We start from the raw sequence: 18770 nt of genomic DNA, 5'->3' as shown, positions 1-18770 counted from the left end.
CCGTTAACTGTATATTTTCTCCTTCCATTTGACATCCCACAATGCAACACCTCAAACGTGTCTGGCTTAAACTCCACCTGTTCATGAACTAAATTCTTGTTTACTTAAAAATGATTTATGTCAGGGGGCCTACTGCACCTGATGCTGAGAAAAGCCAAATAAAATGGAGCCTTATATGGCAAGACTCTAACCTACACCACCTGATAAAAAGAAAAGTATGAAGAGTTGCGGAGATGAGAAATATGTCCTCCAACTGATAAGATTCATTAATGATAGATATAAAATCATTCCATGTGGATTTTCAAGAAAATATAATGAAGGTTCCCTTTTCCCTTTTCTCCCAACAACCCAGAACTTGCTTTGAAATCTGCTTGCTATAAAGAAACTAGATTGTTTTCATTGTTGGCTGTTGTGTCATGCCTCAAGTTACAATTAGAAGTTGACTGATACCTTGCTTAATCTCTTATCCTTCTTTCTCAACATGACTAAAAGAAAAGTAATTGTATCAAGAGGTAAGGATAGATCCTGAGAGTAATTCCAGCAGATGTTTTAGGTCTGGGAGATAAACTATTGCATAAATTATCTGGCTATAAATGGATGGCTAAAATCAAATAAGTTCTATGCTTTGGTGATCCTTGCTTAGGTATAAATACAAGCCAAAACCCAGAGAATCCTCTGTCCCTATTTGAAAACATCTTTACTCGCCTGAGAGGATCCTGGTATAACGCCGCTTCTGAAAGTGCACTTGAGAATACAACATTTCCTCAGCACTAGATTGAAATATCAGCCTGTCTTAAATGATAATGCTCTAGAATGAAGGCAAGTCCACATTTTGATTAAGAAAGTAGAGGCATTACAACAAAGTCAAGGCAGATGCTAATGTAGTAAAATTATTGAAATTTATGGAGTTGTAATTAGTTATCATCATTATTGCCACTTGACATCTAGAAAAAAACTTTTAATGGGCAAAACTGCATTACTCACATATTCCATCAAGCATTTCCAAATTAAATACAGAAATATCCTCAGTCGTGTAGGTTAATTAAAATTCACTTATTTTATTATATTTGCCAGTCACTATTAATTCATAAAGTAACTTTTCTGCATAACCACCAAAGCTTAGGCATGCTGCTCCAGCTTCTTGCTGCTGTGTTAATGAACATCTCAGCTTCCAATATAAAGTAAACCAGGCAAGATTGTTCAGAAAAAAACTTCCTGAATGACATTTCACTAACCAAGGAGAGGAACTACTTTTCTTTTTAAACTATTGCTCCTTAAGTTACATGAATTGACTGAAACATCATACAGCTTAATCATCACCACAAAAAGTTTTCCAAGACAATTCATTTTTATTGTCCTCAATTGTTGTCAGTATTTGTGTAGTATTTAAAGTTAGTTCTCCACAACCTACCCAGCTAATAAAACAATTCACAACAGCGAAATACAAAACCTCTATAATGCCCCTCAGTATCTTATCCTCAACTGCTGCCTCTAAAATTAGAAGTTATTAACTGCAAGACTTCAAATTGTTTCCCTCTGGAGAATGGGTGGAACCAGAAACCAAATAGTGATAAATTGTTTAAATGTCAGTTAATAAATCAACCAGCAATGACTGTGAATAATGATCACCATCTTGGAATCATTAATATTTGCTTGATTTCTGAGGCAGATCAGTTTTTTCTCAAAATACGAAGTGTATACAATGAAATATAATTAGCCTCTGATTTCTATCTCCTCTTACACTAAAACATAAAATTGTAACATTTGTAATTTTTGAGAAGCTATCAACTTACACAAGACAAAAAAAATCTGAAAAAATGTTACTGATACTGTATATTAAAGTACAATTATTTTTAAATGATAATATTCATTTGTGAATGTTCTTTACGATTCCTCTTTGGTACTTAAAGAATCTGGGACTCAGCCAGGAATCAGTGCCTTAAGTGATGCAATGAGGTTACTGAATTTTCATAACGTTCTATTACTTTGAATGAGTATTAAACCATAAGTAAAACATGAAGAGCTGCAGCCTTTACAGGAGTTCAATGTTGAAACTGTAAAAGAAGGACCAAACTCTTTAAAAGGCCATATTCAAAAAAGACATTGTGAGAATTTCAAAGGCAAAAATATCTTGATCTCATCTAAATATTTCAGTGCAAACACTTTTTGATCACAGGTAAATCAGCAAATTAAAACTCCCAGACGACAACTACAAATATAATACGGTTGTTCAAAGAGGAGAAAAAAAAGCAGGAAACTGTAGGCCAGTTAGTATGACACCTGTCATTGCAAAAATACCGTGATCCATTAATTAGATAATTGTAAAATGTTTAGAAAATCATTATAGAATCAAGTCAACATGTCTTTATGAAAGGGAAATCATGTTTGACAAATTCACTGGAGTTCCCTGTGAATGGAATAAAGAAGGTGGATAAACAAGACCAGTGGTGCATTTAGGTTTCCAGAACGCCTTCAATGAAGTAATAAAGGTTAGTTTAGAGTCTAAAGGTTATAGTTCAACTGGGCACAAGACTTGGGGTAGTATATTCACAGACATGGAGGACTAACAGCAACAGAGAATCAGGATGCCTAGGTCATTTTCAGATTGTCATTCAGTAATTTCTGGGGTGCCACAGAAATTAGTGTCGGGCACAAATATTTTCAAATTATATTAATGACTTGAATAGAAAGACCAGTAAACAAACGTGCTTGGTTGTTTATTTACTTATTTAGAGATGGAGCACAGAACATGCTCTTTCTTTCCAAAAAGCCACATATTAATGCCAGACTATAGTCACAAGTTAAATTACAATGATCAATCAATCAACGAACTGGAACATCATTGGACTGTGGGAGGAAACCGGAGCCTCGGAGGAAACCCAGGTGGTTATTGGGAAGAACAGACAAACTTCTTACAGATGGCCCTGGAATTGAATTCTGACCACTTGAACACTCTGAGCTGTATTAACATCATTAACTACTACGCAGTGTGGTGCACAAAACATCATTTGGGATGTTCTGTTGAAACAAAAAAAAAAGCTAGCTATTTGAAGGACTCTAGAAGTTTGCAAAAGGAAACTGGTTACGTGAATGGGGAAGAAGTTGGCAGATGGAGTATCATGTGAAATTATCCTCTTTGGAAGAAGTAATGTGAAAGCAAATTTAGACAGGACCAGACTACAAAATATTGATATACAAAATATGAAAAGTTAGCATTCAGATATAGCAAGTAATTAGGAAGGCTAATTGAAAGCTGGCTTTAATACATGGTATGGAACATAGAAGTAACTTTACAACCTGTAAATTTACTCCCGGTGAGACATTACCTCAAATACTCATAGTGTTTATTTCCATGTTTAAGGAATGATATATTGTCTTAGAAGGCTGTGTAAGGAAGATTCATTGAGTTGGTTGAAGGGGTTGCTATGAAGAAAGATTGAGCAGATTGAGGCTATACCCCTTTGAATGTAGAAGAATGAGTGATTTCCTTATTGAAGTATACAAGATTTCAAGGGGAATTGACAAGATGGATGCTGAGAAAATGCTTAATACAGTCTAGTTACAGGACATTCCCAGGTAATGAACAGGTTCCATTTTACAGATGTCCAGAAGTTAACTTTGCACAAAGATGGGAATGAATGCATATACGACTGAGCAAGACTTCGGAATTTAATAATATTTAGGACTGTCCGTAAGTCAGGTATCATTAACATATAGAGAGCCTGTAACCAGAACTGGGGAAGCGAGTATATGAAAAAGTAGGAACAGAGGAAGAATTTATTCTTTCAAAAGGTAGCAAATCTTTGTAATTCACTCTCAGAAGACAATCAAGGTGGAGTGAATGAACATATTTTTAAGGTTGAGATTAAAGGACATTTGAACTACAATGGAAATAACTGGCATATGATAGTGAGGGAGGGGAAAACATTAGGAAGTGAGGCCAAGATTGATTTAGCATGGATTTTATTGAGTGGCCGAGAAGACTTGAGAGCGAAATTGTCTATTATTTCTATGAATTGTTTTATGAATCTATTAGCTATGCTTGTGAGCTTTACAACAAATACCAAGTTAGAGATGAGAAAATGTCATTGAATCCTATGCCAAAGCTAACTAAACTGTTGATGTTTGTCTCTGTAACCATATGAAGGGGAAAATTGTATGGCTCAGGCACAAGTTAACATCAGAAAATCTACAGAACATAGATGGTTGTGGAATTGAACCAAATAGTGTAAAGGTTGAGCTGGTTATGATTACAAAACATACTTGTTTAGATTTTAAGAGTAATGGTAAAGAAAGGGAGCTTGGTAGTAATTTTAAAAACATTTCCTTCAACAACCTGGTGGTCGATCGTGATGCTTACTTTTCTGATGGCTACTTCAATTGGTCATGAGTTGAATGTCCAGCATTTGGGACTCATCAAGCTAACTGAACAGAAAGAGCATTAATGAATTCTAACAAAGGCATACCTGAAAATATAGCTCAAAATTTGACTAAACTTTTTAAAGATTCTAAGATTGAAACATGTGCTCTATTTTAAGAAAGCCCAGATATAAGTAAACTTTTAAAAGAATATATTTTGAATTATTTATGCGAAAATCATAATATATGCATAAAATTGCTTTTGTGGAGGCAGGTACTTTGTTAACCTGTAATTGTGCATTAACATAATATTATACTCATGATGTTAAGCATTGGATTTTCAAGATGCTTGATGGCTGGAAGGGTTTCTTTTTTTTTGCAGCCCCTTGGGATCGAGAATGACTTGCTTCTACTCTTGTGTTTGGGTTCTGAGATGCCGAATGAGGCTAACATGGGAACTGTGCTCCATCATAGATGGGTCACAAAGCGGCAAATGGGCAATCTGTAGAATGATGCACTCCTTCCTCTGTGTAGGCTATGTCCAGTAGACCATGACTTCGGCACCAGATGTCTTCAAATACCCTTTTCATCATTCAATGAATAGTATTAGCAATACCTGCTGGAAATGAATACTTTTAGTATCTCACCAAATATATCTGTCCTTGATTAATGCATTCTTGACTTCCTCTTGCCACAACATATCCAGGCCACCATTGTTGCCACTCCTTATCAACAAGTCATCTGGATGGATATATTCCAAATAAAAAGATAGCAAGCCCTGGGAGTAGGTGGCATCGCCACAAAAATGATTAAACTCACACCCAAAGAGCTTCAGTTATGAACCCTCAAACTTAATGCCTACATCTGGGAAGAGGAAAAACCAGGGAACCTTACATGATGTAATCATGACAATCTTCAAGTAAAAAAACTACAGGTGGGCAAGAGCCTGCCTGCTCTCTATCAGAGGGAGTCACCATCCAGTGCTTCTGAGCAACTTCCGGCCAGTGGCTAAAGAACTAAGCCCTGAATCGCCATGGATTGCAACACTCCAGAAGCACTGTGGAATTGCTCTTCATTGCATGACTATTCCAAGAAAAATGCATGGGGCACCACTTTGTTAATAGCTTAAACTAACCTCAGACCTCCCTTGATTATAATGGAGAAGATTGCAAGTTGCCCTGCTTGTTAAGATCCATTGAATCGCCAAGAGCAACTTTGGATTTCATCATTAAATTACAGATGCTCATATACCATAACACTGCTGTTAGATTTAGTGAGCGGGCGGGGAATTACGCTAGTTATGACATGATTACTACTGCAGAGTCTGTACTATCTCAAGGTACAAAATAAAAGTGGGAAAGGAGACGGCTAAATGAAGATTTTAGAAACACTGCAGAAGCAAATTCTGAAACAGTATGCTCTGTTTAGTGTCAAGTAAAATCATAAAATGATGCAATGTCGTTCCAATGATGGGCAACAAAGGACAGAAATTACAAGCATAACATGCACAAATGTGCAAGAAGAAATAATGAACCATGGCTGCCGACATTTAGCAAATAGTTTTTTTTTTAAACTATTGGTTTTCTGGCTTGTTGTTCTCACATACCTTAAACATTTCATTACTCTACTTTAACTGTACAATGGCACCCTATTGATTAAAGGAACCAAGATCCATGTTTATTGTGAGGATTCTGAGTTTCTTTTACTGCTATTCTGAAATCATACTGCACAATTTCATTTACTTGTGTATTAAGCTATATGTATCTACAATTATTGACTGCAAATTTTTAGTACTTAAATACATAAATAATAGGAGTAAAAACCATTTCAAACTACACACCTGCTATGCCATTGAATTGTATCATGGCTAATGGTTTATTTGTGTGCCACTTTCTTATAATAACCACATATTCCTTGATTCTTTTAATATCCAAAAATCTATTGACTACTATATATAGTTTTAAGATTCTGATCAGACTTTTGAATTTGAATATAACATTCACACATAGTTCAGGATTTTTTTTCTGAAATTACAACTCAATAACTTCTGAAAGCCATCATACATTTAAGTATTAACCTTTCTGCAGCTATGAATTGTAAGAAGCACATAAATTAAATTAGAAATCTTCTGTTGCATTCTAGCAATATTATTTTCAAAGTAATTCATGTAAGATTATAATCAGTGTCAAAATTAAGTTAATTGACTCCTAGGATACAAACATTGCTCTCCATCAGGCTTGAACTTCCTCTTTAATTTAATATTGCTCTTTTTTTAAAAACATAAAAAGAATATTTATTCATTCTGCATAATATTCTACCCTGGCTTTATGGTGAAGTGGCAAACTTTGTAAACTTTCTGAAAGTCCAAATAATCAGTCTCACTATTTTTAGAAAGCTTTAGCAGGCAGTACAAATTTCCACTTTATATAGGAAAAAAGTTCACTCTCACTGGAAATCAGTGACCTGGTGGGAACTTCATTGCAAATTGCTATGGGAAGAACCCAGAAAAATGAAAATGTCTAAGTGTTTACTTCAAACTTTTCATCGACCTGCTAGCCTGAAGATATTTATGTAGCTTTTCTTGTTTCAAGAAAAAAAACTATTAACTAGCAATAAAACCAAATTCCAGAAAGGATCGGCTAAACTAAAAATAAATACTTAAATATTTTATACAAGTTTGGATGACTTATTCCTTTTTGAACTGAATGTCAATGCTTTTTTTTTAAAAAAAAATTACCACTGCAATTGATCAGCTTCCCATTACTGTTAAGTACATATAGCTATTAGATTTTATTGATACTGAATTCCTTTACAAATTCACGTCTCAAACATCTTAAAGTATGATACTTCCAATAAAGTACTTCGGAAGTGTGCTCACTTAGAATCTAGTAAAGGTAGCAGAAATTTTGCATCAGCAAGAGGCTGAAGAACGATAATGAAGTAATGACTGGATATAATCTGCTTCAGTTCATTACTGACCAACTCAAAAGGAAATGCTCATCTCTGCAATGAGTTGCATCACGGGACCTTTTAATTCAACTGGCTTAATGATTTAGCCAAAAGGTATAATATACAAAAGTGCTGCATCTCTTCAGTATTATGGAAAAGTTTGGGTTAGATGCTAAAAGTGAATATTGTGGCTCAGAGGGAGAGTGGTACCACACACAGGCTAACACCTAATTCACTTAATGCAGTAATGATCAGAAGATATGTGAGATTCGTAAGGCCTCACTGTAAGTGGAACTGTTTCAAACACAATAAATAAAGGCTTTCGGAACAAAATACCAAAGATTAAGAATATATGCAGTCTGATTGATCTATTTGCAGGCAGCCATACTGTTGGTTTCCAGGGGGCTCATCACTGGGAAAGAAAGCTGTTCAACTCCTATATTGTTTGCTTTATGTACACCAATCGTTGTTCTTAAATCTTCATTCCATCAAGTTGTCTGAAGCTTTTGCCACTGATACACATGCAAGGCTCATACTGCGTCCTTATTTCCTTGACAGGCTTCCTCTGTGAATTAAAAGATAGAACATAAGTCTGTATTTCAGATTAAAAATCAAAAATATCTAAAAAATCAACAAGAATTAAATAGCCAGCAAAATAGCACCACAGACTATGACTTGAAATGGATGAACAGACATATAAAGACATTGCTCACCACAATTGAACTCAACAGTAGCACTCAGATTTGAAAAACTAAAATTAGAGGCAAATATGGATACATTATGAATATCTCATTGTCCGTTACGAAATCCTTGGAAATCAGTAAATCTATGACACATACTGCGAGTGTAATGAGATATTCTGTATTATGTCTGCAAGGATGAAATGTAGCACTGATCATTGTGAGCATTACAAACCCTACAGATAAATTTTCTGAAAAGATGAATATCTATTCTTTAATTCAGAGCATGCAAGTATTTCTGGCGAGATCTATGTTTATTGTCTGCTTGCATTCTGTCCTCAAGGAGGTGGCTCTGAGCCATCCACCTTTGCTGCAGGAGGTGAGGATACACCCACTCTGCTGTCAGGCTGGGGGTTCCAGGATTTTCATTTAATGCAATGCCTTGAAAAAGTACTCAGCCCCCCACAATGATTTTCATATTTTAATGCCACATTTTCTAAATTTAAAATATACTGAAGTAAGATATTTTGAGCCAGTCTACAAAACATTATGCACTGTGAAATCAAAAGAAAAATACCAAAACTTGTCAACAATTTATTAAAAACTAAAAACCAAAATAGTGAAGCAAATGAAGTATTAATCCACTTTGTAATTTCTAAGCTAACTTTCTTCAGATTCACTACTGTATATTACCTTACCAACTGGCCTAATTTGTTGATGCAGAAAATTGGAAGATCACCTGGAAAAAATACCCCCAAGGTTCAACAGTATGGTAGATTTTCAACAGACCAAACCAAAATGAAGACAAAAGAGCATTCAAGGCAAGTCAGGGAAATGATAATAGAGAAGCACAAGACTTGGGAAGGGTACAAGACTTTCTTAAAGGCACTGAACATTTGGAGTTCAGTGCAATTCACTGTGTAAAAAATATGAAATCACGGCCACACGGCTAGCTCAGGCTTTCCTCTAAATTTAGTCACCAGAGAAGAATTGTACTTCGAAGAGAGGCCAATATGACCAAAAGTCACTCTGATTGAGCTGCCAAAGTCAATAACTGCAACTGGAGATGAAGTTCATGGCTCCACAATCTTTAAGACCCTGCACAGAAAGGGTATGGAAGAGTGGCAAGGAAGAGAGACTGGTTAAGAAATAGCATATACTTGCTCATAAAGATTTTGCAAAGTGTCACTTAGAAGATACTGTCAAGATGTGGAAGAAAGTCTTGGGTTGGGAGAATCTGGAAATCTGGTCAGGATTGATGGGAAGATGAATGTTGCTAAATACAGAGAGATCCTGGATAAAAACCTGCTAGCCTCTACCAGAAAGTTTAATCTGGGGAGGAAGCTTGCCTTTCAGCAGCACAATGACCTAAAGCACACTGCCAGAGCAAACATGGAGTGGCTTCAAATGAAGAAAATTGATGTCCTTGAGTGGCCCAGTCAGAGTCCTGACCTTAACCCGATTGAACATCCCTGGCAAGACCTCAAGATTGCTGTCCACTGTCACTGCCCAACTAACCTGGCACAGCTTATACAACTTTGCAAGGAGGAATGGGCAAATCTTGCTCCATTACATTGTGAAAAGCTACTAAAGTCTTTTCCAAAACGACTACTGGCTGTGATAGCTGGTTCAACTAAGGTGAACACTTTTAAACTGTTGACATTTCAGTTTATTGATCATTTAGTTTTTCATGCTTTAAAATTTTCTCAATTTTTTAGGCTCTAATGTGGAAAAAGAAACTTGTGATTCACAAATTAAAAAATCAGTTAAATTGATCAAAATCACTGGTAATAATACTCACTTATGTGAACAAAGAGTTGAGGGCAGAATACTTTTAGAAGGCACTATAAATGTAAGTTCTGTAATTCCAAGGTTGGATATTTATGACTATGAATTGAATATGGAAGTGTTGATGCTCTTATCTGCTTATAGCCTACCAGCTGGTAGAAGTTGCAGATATGTCAAAGATGCTGATACATTTAATAAGACAATCTGAAAGATAAAGTCAGGAGTTCCAGGAGACTTGGGCAATCTATGTTCATCTGTATGCCTGACATTCAAATTTAATTTCTTAAAACTCTTTGAACCCGTAAGCGCTGCTTTCTTCAATGCAGCCACTCTGTGCCAACTGTGAGTAGGACACAGATCAACTTAGGTTAAATATCTGAAAGGTGCAGAATTTTCTGAATATTTGTCTTACACTTTATACGCAAGTGAAGTGAATATCATTTAACTCACGGTTTGTGGAATGTTTTGGAAGTGAAAAGGTAAGTCTGTGGCTTGGAAGGAATATGTGGCCATTCCACTTCAGCTTCTGGGCAACAGTACCCCACCCCTACTCCAAGGATCTTAATAGTCCTGCCTTTCCACAGAACATCAAAGCAAAGTGATACAATTCTCCATTATCAGTAATGGTCAATGTCACCTACTGCTGAAAATTTTGTAGTGCCACATCCAGTGATACTTCCTCAACAGTTTCGATATTTAAATATTATTTGAAGTTAAATATATTTTCTCTGAAGAATTCACTGTTTTTTAATTCTCATCCTTCCCTCAGATCTGATCATCAGTTAGGGCAATACTTACAATTTTGCAAATATGGTCCTTTGTTCTTTATACAGTATATTGTTTTGATAAGCTAACTGAAGGGTAACATTCAAAGTTTAGTTTAATACCATATCCACAAGTACATGTACACACAAGTGCAATGAAAAGCTGACTTGCAGCAGCAAGGCAGAAAGAAGAATCAAAGTAGCAATCACACAAAAAGGAACAAGTGACACAAAAGGACACAATTAGAACAAAGAGTCCATTTCAGTACAAAGTGATCCTAGTGTTGCTAAACTGTAATGATTTAGGTTTTACCAGTTGGTTCAAGAACTGAATGGTTGAAGAGAAGTACCTGTTCTTGAACATGGCAGTATGAGACCTCAGACTTTTGTACCTCATGTCGGTTTGTAGCTGTAAAAACAAGTGCATGGCTTTAATGGTGTGGATCTTTGATGATAGATGTTGCCTACTTGAGGCATTACCTCATGTAGATACTACCAATGGCGGGGAGAAGATGTATTGGACTGAGAAGAGTTTTTTTTAAAAAATATATACAGCATCTTACATTTCTGTACATTCAAACTGCCATACCAGACCATGATGCAGCCAGTTAGGATATTTTCAACTGTATAAAGTTTGTTTGTGCATACAGTGACAAGTCAAACCTTTTAAAAAAAAAAAGATGCTGGTACACTTTCCTTAAGATTGCACGTATATGCTGGTTCTAGTAATGGTGCCAACTCTTTTCCCTCCAATTAACATAGCCTGGCCTATAAGTACACGCCAGAAAATATTATTGAATTCCTCAACAATGACTACATGCACTCATTAGCTGAGACACAATTTGTATACTGTTTTCTCATTGGCTGACTATCAGCACACAGTCCTCTCCCAGGTTGAGCAAATGTGAATAAAATGGCCATAATCTGCAAATAACTGGCTTCATCTGCACCAGGTGCACCAAGATGCAGCTTCTGAGAGACCACGTTAGGGATCTGGAGCTGTGGCTTGATGACCTGCAGCTTATTAAGGAAAGTGAGCAGGATATGAACAGGATCTACAAGGAGTTAGTCACCCAGGAGTTAGACAAGTGGGGGACTGTCAGGGAAGAGCTCAGATAGTAGAGAGCACCCTCTGGCCATCCCACTCAGAATCGTTATCTCATTTTGGATGCTGTTGGGGGGGGGGGGGGGTGGTGACCTGACAGAGGATGAACACAGCAAGCGGGTCTCTGGCACTTAGCCTGGTTTTGCGGTGCACAGAGGAGGGAAGAAGATGAGGAATGTGGTAGTCATAGGAGATTCAATAGTGAGGGGAACAGACAGGAGACAGGATAGAGATACCCGCATGGTATGTTCTCTCCCAGGTGCCAGGGTACAGATGTCTCGGATCGGGTGCAGAGTATTCTAAAGGGAGAAGGTGAACAGCTAGAAGTCTTGGTACATGGTGGTACCAATCATATAGGTAGAAAGGAGGAGGTAGATAGGAGGAGATCCTGAAGAGAGAATTCAGGAAGTTGGGTAGGAAGCTGAAAAGTAGGACCTCCAGAGTAGCAATCTCAGGATTGCTGCCTGTGCCACGTGATAACAAGTGCAATAATGCTGACTTAATATTAGAGTTAAGAAATGGCAAGGGTAAAAGGACCCTAATGGCATTTGTATACAGGCCTCCAAACAGTAGCCGGGATGTGGACTACAAATTATAGTAGGAGATAGAAATGGTGTGTCAGATGGGCAATGTCATAATAATCGCTGGGAATTTTAACATGAAAGTGGATTGGGAAAACCAGACCAGTAATGGACCTCAAAAATTTGTAGAATGTCTAATGGATGGCTTTTTAAGAACAGCTTGTTGTTAAGCCCACTAGGGGATCAGCTGTGCAGGATTGGGCATTGTGCAATGATCCAGAGGTGATAAGTGAGCTCAAGGCTAGGGAACCCTTAAGTAACAATATGATTGAGATCACTTTGAAATTTAAGGAGAAACTAAATTCCAATATGTCAGTACTTAGTGGAATAAAGGAAATTACAATGGCATGAGAGGGGAACTGGCCAAGGTTGATTGGAAAGGGACACTAGCAGGAAGGACAGCAGCACAGCAATGGCTGGAGCTTCTGTAAAAAACAGAGGGAAGTGCATGATAGATACATTCCAAATAAGAAATTTTCAAATGGAAGGAGGACATTACTGTGGCTGACAAGTCAGAGCCAAAGTAAAGCAAAAGAGAGACATACAAGGAAACCAAAGCCAGTGGGAAGATAGTGGACTGGGAAGCTTATAAAAACTTGCAGAAAGAAACTAAGAAGGTCATTAGGAAGGAAAAGATGAGTTGAGGGTAGATATAGGACCAATAGAAAATGACACTGGAGATATTGTAATGAGAAACGCAGAGATGGCAGAGGAACTGATTGAGTATTTTGCATCAGTCTTCACAGTGGAATACATCTGCAGTATACCAGACATTCAAGAGTATCAAGGAAGTGAAGTATGTGCAAGTGAAAATTACGACTGAGGAAGTGCTCAGGAAGCTTAATGTTCTGAGGGTGGATAAATCACCTGGACCTGATGGAATGCAACCTCGGGTTCTGAAGGAAGTAGCTGGAGAGATTGCAGAGGCATTAACAACAATCTTTTTAGAATTGATAGATTCTGGCATTGTACTGAATGTCTGGAAAATTGCAAATGTTACTCCACTATTTAAGAAGGGTGGGAGGCAGCAGAAAGGAAACTATAGACCTGTTAGTCTGACATCAGTTGTTGGGAAGTTGTTGAAATTGATTGTTAAGGATGAGATTACAGTGTACCTGGAGGCACATGACAAGATGGGCAAAAGCCAGCATGGTTTTCTGAAAGGAAAATCCTGCCTGACAAACCTACTGCAATTTTTGAGGGAATTACAAGCAGAGCAGACAAAGGAGATGAAGTAGATGTGGTGTACTTGGATTTTCAGAAGGTCTTTGACAAGGTGCCGCATATGAGACTGCTGAGCAAGATAAGACCCCATTGAATTACAGGGGAGTTACCTGCGTGGTTGGAGCATTGGCTGATTGGCAGAAAACAGAGTGGGAATAAAGAAATCCTATTCTGGCTGGCTGCCAGTTAGCAGTGGATTTCCACAGGGGTTGATATTGGGACTACTGCTTTTTACAACGTACGTCAATGATTTGAACTACGGGATTAATGGATTTGTGACTAAATTTGCCAATGATACAAACATAGGTGGAGGAGCGGGTAGTGTTGAGGAAACAGAGAGCCTGCAGAGAGACGTAGATAGTTAAGGGGAATGGACAAAGAAGTGGCAAATGAAATACAATGTTGGAAAGTGTATGATCATGCAGTTTGGTGGAAGAAATAAACGTGCAGATTATTATTTAGATGGGGAGAGAATTCAAAATGCAGAGATGCAAAGGGACTTGGGAGACCTTGTGCAGAATGCCCTAAAGGTTGACCTCCAGGTTGAGTTGGTGGTGCAGAAGGCAAATGCAATGTTGGCATTCATTTCTAGAGGTATAGAATATGAGAGCGAAGATGTGATGTTGAGCCTCTATGAGACACTCATGAGACCACACTTGGAGCATTGTGTGCAGTTTTGGGCTCCTTATTTTAGAAAGGATATACTGACATTAGAGAGGGTTCAGAGAAGATTCATGAGAATGATTCCAGGAATGAAAGAGTTACTGTATGAGGAATGTCTGGCAGCTCGGGCTCTATTCCCTGGAGTTCAGGAGAATGAGGGGGGGGACCTCATAGAAACATTCAGAATGTTAGAAGGCCTGAACAGATTAGATACGGCAAAGTTATTTCCCGTGTTAGGGGAATGCAGGACAAGAGGGCACAACTTCAGAATTGAAGAACGCACATTTAGAACAGAGATGCGGAGAAATTACTTTAGTCAGAGGGTGGTAAATCTGTGGAATTTGTTGCCATGAGCGGCTGTGGAGGCCAAGTCATTGGGTACATTTAAGGCAGAGATAGATAGGTTCTTGATTAGCCAGGACATCAAGGGGTATGGGGAGAGGCAGAGGAGTGGGAATGACTGGAAGAATTGGATCAGCCCATGTTTGAATGGTGGAGCAGACTCCATGGGCTGAATGGCCTACTTCTGCTCCTATATCTTATGGTCTTATTATTCTTCCTTATGGCTTTTCGTGTTTTGTTTTTAAAGTGAAGTTTGTTTCCCACAGACTAGGAGTGCTATACCAAAAGTACTTAGTGGGGCAGTACTAAGTAAACAACATGGCAGTGTAATTATCCAAATGATATTTTACAGTGTGTTCCTTGGACACGACATTTCCCATGTAACTGTATTACAACAGCATAGATAGGGGCACATCAAATTCTGTATTACACTTGGCAAGTAGTCAAGGCAAACACAAGGAAATCTGCAGATGCTGGAAATTCAAACAACACACACAAAATGCTGGTAGAACACAGCAGGCCAGGCAGCATCTATAGGGAGAAGCACTGTCGACTTTTCGGGCCGAAACCCTTCATCAGGACTAACTGAAAGGAGAGATACTGAGAGATTTGAAAGTAGGAGGAGGAGGGGAAAATGCGAAATGATAGGAGAAGACCGGAGGGGGTGGGATGAAGCTAAGAGCTGGAAAGGTGATTGGCAAAAGTGATACAGAGCTGGAGAACGGAAAGGATCATGGGATAGGAGGCCTCGGGAGAAAGAAAGTGGGAGGGGGGAGCACCAGAGGGAGATGGAGAACAGGCAGGGTGATGGGCAGAGAGAGAGAGAAAAAAAACAAACAACTAAGTATGTCAGGGATGGGGTAAGAAGGGGAGGAGGAGCATTAACAGAAGTTAGAGAAGTCAATGTTCATGCCATCAGGTTGGAGGCTACCCAGCCGGTGTTGTTCCTCCAACCTGAGTGTGGATTCATCTTGACAGTAGAGGAGGCCATGGATAGACATATCAGAATGGGAATGGACATGGAATTAAAATGTGTGGCCACTGGGAGATCCTGCTTTCTCTGGCAGACCCAGCGTAGGTGTTCAGCGAAATGGTCTCCCAGACTGCGTCGGGTCTCACCAATATATAAAAGGCCACACCAGGAGCACTGGACGCAGTATACCACACTAGCCAACTCACAGGTGAGGTGTCGCCTCACCTGGAAGAACTGTCTGGGGCCCTGAATAATGGTGGTGAGGGAGGAAGTGTAAGGGCAGGTGTAGCACTTGTTCCGCTTACAAGGATAAGTGCCAGGAGGGAGATCGGTGGGAAGAGAGGGAGACAAGTGGACAAGGAATTCGCGTAGGGAGCGATCCCTGCGGAAAGCAGAAGGGGGGGAGGGGAAGGGAAAGATGTGCTTGGTAGTGGGATCCTGTTGGAAGTTAAGGAGAATTATATGTTGGACCTGGAGACTGGTGGGGTGGTAGGTGAGGATAAGGGGAACCCTATCCTGAGTGGGGTGGCGGGCGGATGGGGTGAGGGAGATGTGTGGGAAATGGGAGAGATGTGTTTGAGAGCAGAGTTGATGGTGGAAGAAGGGAAACCCCTTTGTTTAAAAAAGGAAGGCATCTCCTTCATCCTGAAATGAAAAGCCTCATCCTGAGAGCAGATGCAGCGGAGATGGAGGAATTGTGAGAGGAGATAGCATTTTTGTAAGAGACAAGGTGGGAAGAGGAATAGTCCAGGTAGCTGTAAGAGTCTGTAGGCTATAGTAGATATCAGTAGATAGACTGTCTCCAGACATGGAGACAGAAAGATCAACAAAGGGGAGGGAGGTGTCAGAAATGGACCAGGTAAATTTGAGGGCAGGGTGAAAGTTGAAGGCAAAGTTAATGAAGTCAACAAGCTCAGCATGTGTACAGGAAGCAGAGACAATGCAGTCGTTGATGTAGCGAAGGAAAAGAGAGAGATGGATACCCGTATAGGCTTGGAACATGGACTGTTCCACAAAGCCAACAAAAAGTCAGGCATAACTGGGACACATGCGGGTGCCCATGGCTACACTCTTGGTTTGGAGGAAGTTGAGAAGCCAAAGGAGAATTACTTCAGGGCTCCAAACAGTCCCTCCACGTGAGGCGACACTTCACCTGTGAGTCAGCTGGTGTGGTATACTGCATCCAGTGCTCCCGGTGTGGCCTTTTATATATTGGTGAGACCCGACGCAGACTTGCAGACCGTTTCGTTGAACACCTACGCTCCATCTGCCAGAGAAAGCAGGATCTCCCAGTGGCCACACATTTCAATTCCACGTCCCATTCCCATTCTGATATGTCTGTCCATGGCCTCCTCTACTGTCAAGATGAATCCACACTCAGGTTGGAGGAACAACACCTTTTATACCGACTGGGTAGCCTCCAACCTGATGGCATGAATATTGACTTCTCTAACTTCCGTTAATGCCATTCCTCCCCTTCTTACCCCATCCCTGACATATCTGGTTGTTTGTTTTTTTTTCTCTCTCTCTGCCCATCACCCTGCCTGTTCTCCATCTCCCTCTGGTGCTCCCCTCCCCCTTTCTTTCTCCTGAAGCCTCCCATCCCATGATCCTTTCCCTTCTCCAGCTCTGTATTACTTTTGCCAATCACCTTTCCAGCTCTTAGCTTCATCCCACCCCCTCCGGTCTTCTCCTATCATTACACATTTCCTCCTCCCCCCACTACTTTTAAATCTCTTAGTATCTCTCCTTTCAGTTAGTACTGCTGAAGGATCTCGGCCCGAAACGTCGACAGTGCTTCTCACTATAGATGCTGCCTGGCAAGTTGGCAAGGCATATTGTTTTTTTTAAAATCTATCTGCAGTACAAACTGAGTTTGTTCAAAATGGCTTCCATGTCTTTAATAAACCCGAAATAAGTACAGTCGTCCCTCCTTATCCACGGGAGATTGGTTCCGAGACACCCCACGAATATCAAAAAATGCGGATGCTCAAGTCCCTTATTTAACCTGGCTGAATACGGAGGTCTTTAGGACCCAGCAGAACCCTGGACTTCATTTAACATGCTCTGTGCAGTGGACATTAGGACCTGGCTGTGCAGCTCTGAATCCGTGGCTTTTCTGTTCACAAAAACAATCACGATCACGAATGAAAATAAGGTGGAAGAAATAAAGCAATTGGAAAGAGGTGAAACGCCATCGGTCATTGGAAAGGCGTTAGGCTACAGTTGGTCAATGATCGGAATGATTTTAATGGAGCATGTGAAAGGCCCTGCCCCGATGAAAGCTACAATTATTACTAAGCAATGCAGTGGTTTAATTACTGAAATACGTACGTTTCTTAAGTGTTTTATATGCATAGAAAGGTAAAATATGAACTATATACTAAAAAAAAACATTTGAGTAACTGACGCTAAATAATACCGGATGTCCCTGTCCTGACTTCAAATCCGACTTAAGACAGACTCATGAACGGAACTCATTCATAACCCGGGGACTGCCTGTACCTTCAAGTCATTTCTAGATTACTTATAATACTGAATACAATGTAAATGCTACATAAATAATTGTTATACTGTATTGTTTAGGGAATAATGACAAGAAAAAATAGTCTGTACATGCTCAAACAACGAGTGCTGGAGTGAGAACTTCCGGGTTTTCCCGATCCGTGCATGCGGAATCCGCAGATAAGGAGGGCCAGCTGTAAATCGCAATGATTGTGAGGGCCTGAGGAGGATGCCAAGATGAATATTTCACTGAGAACTATCGGCTACAGGTGCTCGATTCTTTCTTATGCATGGGTACTGGACAGAGAGAGGAAGATGCTAGGCCTTGGGCCACGGAGAGTAAAAAATACAATTTTTCAACTTGCACAATTCTGAAGGCCAGATCAGCTCTGAAGTTCTCATTTGCACACTGCTGCTCTACATAATGTTTGTCTACTCAAAATACTGAGCATCCTCAAAGTGAAGATTTTGGGCTAAAACAGTATCAGAAAATAATTATAACAATGCATTAATTAGCATTACCTATTAATTTACAAAAAGATTAATTTGCAAGCAAGAGATAAACTACGTATGTATATGAATTTATGTCAAACTGCCGAAAAATATGCACCAATCCACCGTTATGATTACCAAAACTATAATTTCTTTCTCGCCATGAGGCTCCCCATTTGAACTTAATTGCAAACATGGAATTGCTAGATTTATGATGTTATTAGTAATTACTGCTGATGTAATTTAAGATTGATAATTAATATTCTCAGGATACTAAAGTTGGAGTTATTGTTAATGATGTTATTTATGATCCTGACATGTCATTCAAGAAAGCAACCAAGCTAC

The 18770-nt window shown here is 39.2% G+C and overlaps 1 protein-coding gene across 2 annotated transcripts in view; it reads right to left on the bottom strand.

Moving 5' to 3' along the window:
* Positions 1-1032: 1032 nt before the first annotated feature.
* The window catches only part of tm2d1 (TM2 domain containing 1), a 61303-nt gene continuing 43565 nt past the window's right edge, over positions 1033-18770 (bottom strand). The window contains exons 7-8 of one of the 2 annotated variants that reach the window (XR_009514753.1): positions 10891-10949; positions 1033-7873 (exon numbers count right to left, since the gene is read on the bottom strand). The gene's annotated coding sequence lies outside the window, so the exon portion shown is untranslated. The remainder of the gene's footprint in view (positions 7874-10890; positions 10950-18770) is intronic. The other variant, XM_059984290.1, reaches the window with a different exon arrangement.

This window comes from Hypanus sabinus, chromosome 11, assembly GCF_030144855.1.
Source record: "Hypanus sabinus isolate sHypSab1 chromosome 11, sHypSab1.hap1, whole genome shotgun sequence".
Lineage (NCBI taxonomy): Eukaryota > Metazoa > Chordata > Chondrichthyes > Myliobatiformes > Dasyatidae > Hypanus > Hypanus sabinus.
This window is presented reverse-complemented; position numbering and strand designations above follow the sequence as displayed.